Here is a 6000-nt window from a genome sequence, read left to right as displayed (position 1 = left end):
ACCCCCTCCACTGAGTTCTTCCCTCCCTCTGCCTCGGGGCTCCTACTTGCATTCCTTCTATCTTCTGGCATTTTTTTTTTTCATGTTGTTTTACTTTGTATTTAATAATAGATCCACATTTTCTCCTTTATCAGAAATCAAGAATCATGCCTGTATCATGTGTTCACTTTGGGAATAAAATTTATGGCAACACTTGCCATTGGATTAATTGCTTTTCATTAGCTTCAAACTTCTTAATGATTACAAATTGTTTGCCTGGACAAGAAACAGTTCCAGCCTGTTCTCCAAATTTACCAGCTTTCAATTGCAACCAGAAACTGGAAGTCTTGGATTGCTTTTTTTTTTTTTTTTTTTTGCATCGGGGTCTGGCCATACTGAAATGGGGGAGAGGGTGGGTAATTCTAGATCTTTAGACTTCAAAGCCCAGATAATGGTCCACAGGCCAAATAAAAAGTGAATTTAGCTTTCCTAAGCCATAGATTGCTCTGTGTCTCAGTTCTCAAATCTCTAAAGTGAAGTGAGAGAGACAAGATATGTACATTTAATAACAAGTTTACTTTTAAATCAGTTTTGAAAACCCTATACTTCATATAATGAATGAGCTTTCAAAAGCAAGCGAGAAAGAGTATACCCACCAGAAGGGAGTGGCAGAATAAATCCCAATGGAAAATTTGTGCCTTCCTGTGGTTGGAGTCATTTGGTCAAGAAATGATGAAATTACACATTTCTGAAAAGGGTGTGTGTTTTGGAGTTACTGAGATCCAGGTCTCAGCATGATGTTCGGGCAAGGCCAGCCTTTAACTCCAGTGCAGAATAAAGAGAAGGAAGTGGTCGTGACCAGCATTCTTTCCCGCCCCAGCAGCGCCTCCTTGGTCTAATATTGTACACTCGTCTCCTCCTCTCACGAAGTTGGAACCAAGCTCTCTCAGCAAGCCTGTGTACCCATCATTCCCTACGAGGCCGTTTGTCCTTTAACTCTATACAGAGATGGTTCGCAAAAAGGGAACTGCATTGCCCTTGCCCACAGCCAGCTACTGATTTCAGTCCTTTCTGGAACCAGCATCATCTGCCTTGGACAAAAGTGTAGGAAGAGAGGGCAGCAGGCCCATCAGCACGCAATGCTTCGCTTACTCAGTCATCCCACGCACGATGGTCATTGAGTACCAACCGAATTAGGAGGGGAGCTAAGCTGCTCCGGCCAAGAGGCATCCACGACGCCGACCCTGGCGTAAGAAAGTTTATTTCTCTCTTCCCTGTCACCGAAGACCATTCAGTGACCCAAATTCCTTCCCTGTTGTTTATGTGCTTTCTTCCAGGGCAGTGCTATTCAAAGTTTGGTCCAGGCACGGGCGGTGTCAGGCTCCCCTGGGAGCTTGTTCGCAATTTAAATTCTCAGGCCCCACTTCAGACCTACGGAACCAGTAGCTCTCGGGGTGGCGCCCAAGGATCAGTGTTTTCCCGAGCTCTTCAGGTGATTCTTTTAGGTTTTTTCCTTTCAATTTTTTTATTGTGGTAAAATACACATAACATAAATTTACTTTCTTAACCATTTTAAACTGTACAGTTCAGTGGCATTAAATGCATTTGTAATGCCGTGCTACTTTTGCCATCGTCCATCCCCAGAACTCTTTACATCTTGCTAAACTGAAATTCTGTACCCATGAAACACGAAGTCCCCACTCTCCTCCCCAGCCCCTGGAAACCACCATTCTCCTTTCTGTCTCTATGATGATGACAACGCTAAATAGCTCATAAAAATGGAATCACCCAGCATCTGTCTCTTTGTGACTAGTTTATTTCTTTTAGCATATCTTCTAAGTTTGTCCACGCTGTACCATATGTCATAATTTCCTTCCTGTTAAAGGCTGGACAATATCGTAATGTATGTGTACACCGCGTTTTGCTTATCCATTCAATGGTCAGTGACCATTTGGAGTGCTCTTATGTGTTAGCTATTTTGGACAATGCTGTTATGACCATGGCTATACTAATATATTTTCAAGAACCTACTTTCAATTATTTTGGGTATATACCCAAAAGTACAGTTGCAATAATATGGTAATCCTATTTTTAAGTTTTTAAAAACCAACATACTATTTTCCACAGCTGCTGTGTCATTTTATATTCCCACCAACAGTGCATAAGTGTTATAATTTTTTTTAAGTTTTAAATCATGTTTATTCTATTACAGTTGTCTCAGTTTTTCCTCTTTTGCCCCCCTCCACCCAGCCCACGCGCCCCCCACTCCACAGTCAGTTCCCACTCTGTGGTCCATGTCTCTCAGTCATTCAGACACGTTCTTTGTCTAGACCCTTCTCCTTCTTTCCACCATGGTCCTCCTTCCCCATCCCCTCTGGTCACTTTCAGTCTGCTCCATGTTTTCATGCCTGTGGTTTATGTTGTTCATTAGTTTATTTTGTTGAATAGATTCCATGTATAGGTGAGAGCATATGATATTTGTCTTTCACCGACTGGTATATTTCACTTAGCATAATATTCTCCAGTTCTATCCATGTTGTCACAAAAGGTAGGGGTTCCTTCTTCCTTTCTTTTTTTTAATATGCAGATTGATTTTATTTATTTATTTTTTAATGTCAAAATCCATTATAAAATATTAAAAAATGTAAAACCATTATAAAGTCTCAACAATGAAAACAACATGACACCAGCACAGAAATAATCAAGTAGATCAATGAAATAAAATGAACATTTATTCTAGAAATAAATGTATATATCTGTCTAACAATGTAATACATGATTAATTTGATATTTCAAATCAATGGGGAAAATAAGGCTTATTCAACAAATAAGGTGCATGGACTACTATTACTTGAAATAAAACAAATAGAGAGCCCTATTTCACACATTATACAAACAATATTCAGGTGAGTTAAAAATCAATATGTAAAATCAAAGGAGTTTTAGGAGAAAGTACAAAATAATATTTTTCTTACCCTGAAGTATTCATACCCAGAAGCTATAATGTAAAATGTTGACAATATGACTAAACACTTAAGACTATACAGAAATATACATATAAAAAATTTAAAAGACAAGTAATAGAATAGGAAAGTATTTGCAACATATCTAAAAAAAGAGTTAACAGTTTTTGGGGGGAGGGTTTAAGGGAAAAAATTCTACAAACATTAATCAAAAAATGGATAAAAATGGATACCAAAAAGTCATTTGAAGCTTTTTAAAAATAATAGAAATAGGCAAGAAATATACAAAAACAGGTTTAGTTTCAACAAATAATAAAGGAACAATTAAAATAACACATCATTGTCACAATCAGATTAATAACTATTAAAAATATTGGTAATATCAAGTATTGGTGACTGTGAAAGGAACTGGGTATTCATAAGACTCTTTTTCTTCATCTTATTAAAGCAGTCCCTTCAGCATATCTTGCAATGCTGATTTGGTGGAGGTATATTCTTTTAGCCTTCTTTTGTCTGGGAAACTGCTTATTTTGCCTTCTATTTTAATTGAGAGCCTTGCTGGGTAGAACAGCCCTTTGCTTTTCATGACTTGGAATATTTCTTGCCATTCCCTTCTGGCTTGTAGTGTTTCTATTGAGAATCAGCTGCTAGCCATACTGAAGCTCCCTTATATGTTACTACCTCTTTCTCCCTTGCTTCCTTTAGGATTCTCTGTTTGTCTTTGATATTTGCCGTTTTAATTAGGATGTGTCTTGGACTGGGTCTCATTGGGTTCCTCTTGAATGGGACCCTCTGTGCTTCCTGGACTTGTGTGACTTTTTCTCTCCTCAGATTAGGGAAGTTTTCCATCATTACTTTTACAAAGAGGTTCTCTATCCCTTCCTCTTCTTCTTCTCCTTCTGGTATTCCTATTATATGGATGTTATTATGTTTCAGGTTGTCCTGCATTTCCCCAAATGCCTCTTCATTCTCTTTGAGCCTTTTTTCATTTTCTTGCTCTTTCTGGGAGCTTTTTTCTACCTTGTACTCCAGCTCGCTCATTCATTCCTCTGCTTCATCGAGCCTGCTTTTGATTCCTTCTACTGTGTTCTTCAATTCAGAAATTGTATTCATTTCCTCTTGTCTCTTATTGATAGTTTCTATGTCTTTTTTTCATGCTGATATAGTTTGTAGTAAGTGCCTCATGATTTCCTGTAGTTTTTTGTAATTCTCTCTGAGCTCATTGAGCGTCCTTAGAACCGTTGGTTTGAACTCAATATCTGATAATTTACTTGCCTCTATTTCATTTAGTTCTCTTTCTGGGGATTCCTCTTTCCCCTTCGATTGGGCAGACTATTTGTGAGACTCTCTTTTTTTTTTTTTTTGCTTCTGCTTCTTAAATTGATCTGTCTTGATCTCCTGACTTTGTGGTATGAACTTCTACGGTAAGAGACTGCTGTTTTTTCTTTCTGGATCTGCTTCTGATGATGTCAGATGTTAACCCTGTCTGACCTTAGGCAGTCTGTTCGAGACTTCAAGGAATCTACTGTCTGTGGCTGTCTCCTTCAGCTGTTAACCTAGTCACTCTGCACTCAGCACAGTCAGGCTTAGACACCACAGGGTGAGGCAGAATCCCTCCTAGGGGCAGGGCTATTGTGTCCTCTCATGCTGTTGCCACTCAGGGGAGTGGTCTGCCTGAGCAAGATGGCTGCTGCCGAAGGGGGATGAGTCAGCACTGTGATCCTGCCAGCTACTCTCTCAGTTCTCTCCCCAAAGCCTCCTCTCCCAATCTCTCCTCAGGCATCTCTAGCCTACTCTGCCCCCACCTTTGCTGGACCCCAGGGTAAGTGGCTACAAATAAAAATATATGTGTTGGCTCTTTAAAAGGCTCTTTGCATCTCCAGCCGCCCATCTCTGACAGAGAGCAACCCTGCTGCTTTTCACAGCTGACTGTTATCTGTGTACTTTTGGGGCTCTGGTGCTATAGGCTGGAGATCCCCGCTTATGGTTTAGACCCTGCTCTTCTCAGGGGGATCCAACTGGCCATTTCAATATCCTTCTGGCGCTGCCAACTGTGGGCCCCCCACCTGTCTTCTTGAGTCTCTACTGCACTCCTTACCAGTTAGGTTGTGCTAAAGCTGATTCTTTTGTCTGTCTGAGATTATAAGGCTCCTATCTTGCTATTGTTTGTTCCAGGTGATTTCTCCGCGATTTAGTTGTAATTCCAGATTGGTCCTGGGAGGAGGTCAGTGTAACTTCCATTCACTCCTCCACCATCTTGATTCTCTCACGCTATAATTTCTCTATATCCTCACCAACACTTGTTTTCTGACTTTTTTTTTGTAGTTGTTTGTTTTTTGATAGTAAACCTCTACAGTGTGTGAGATGCTTTATTATTGTAGCTTTGATTTGCACTTTCCTAGAGATCAGTGATATTGAGCATATTTTCATGTGCTTATTGGACATTTGTACATCTTCTCTGGAGAAATGTTTACTCAAGTCTTTTGCCCATTTTTAAATTAAATTGTTTTTGCTGTTGAGTTTTAGGAGTTCTGTATATATTTGGTTATTTAACTTTAATCAGATATATGATTTATAAATATTTCCCACTCTGTGGGCTCTCTTTTTACTCTGTTGATAATGTCTTTTGATGCACAAAAAAGTTAACTTTTATAACATATATTTTACTTATTTTTTCTGTTGTTGCCTGTGCCTTTGGTGTCATATAAAGAAATCATTACCAAATCCAACATCGTGAAGTTTTCTCCTAAGAGTTTTAGGTCTTACATTAGGTCTTTCATCCATTTTAAGTTAATTTTTATGTGTGGTGGTCAGGCAAAGGTCCTAGTTCATTCTTTTGTAGGTAGATACTTAGGCCTGAGAAGCCTTGGTCTCATGAATTGTGTTCATTCATACGATTAAAGCTAGGCCTCTGGCACCTTTCTGTGCCAGCAATAAGGAAGAGACGAGAGAAAGTAAATCCAGGACAGAAAATTCCCTTTTAAGGATGTGAGGTGAGAAGTTGAAATTTTCACTTTTGCTTACATTCAATTAGCAAGAACTTAGACACATGGCCACT

The sequence above is a fragment of the Pteronotus mesoamericanus genome, unplaced genomic scaffold, assembly GCF_021234165.1.
Source record: "Pteronotus mesoamericanus isolate MK-2021 breed Mesoamerican mustached bat unplaced genomic scaffold, CSHL_Meso_final scaffold_85, whole genome shotgun sequence".
In the NCBI taxonomy this organism is placed as follows: domain Eukaryota; kingdom Metazoa; phylum Chordata; class Mammalia; order Chiroptera; family Mormoopidae; genus Pteronotus; species Pteronotus mesoamericanus.
This window is presented reverse-complemented; position numbering follows the sequence as displayed.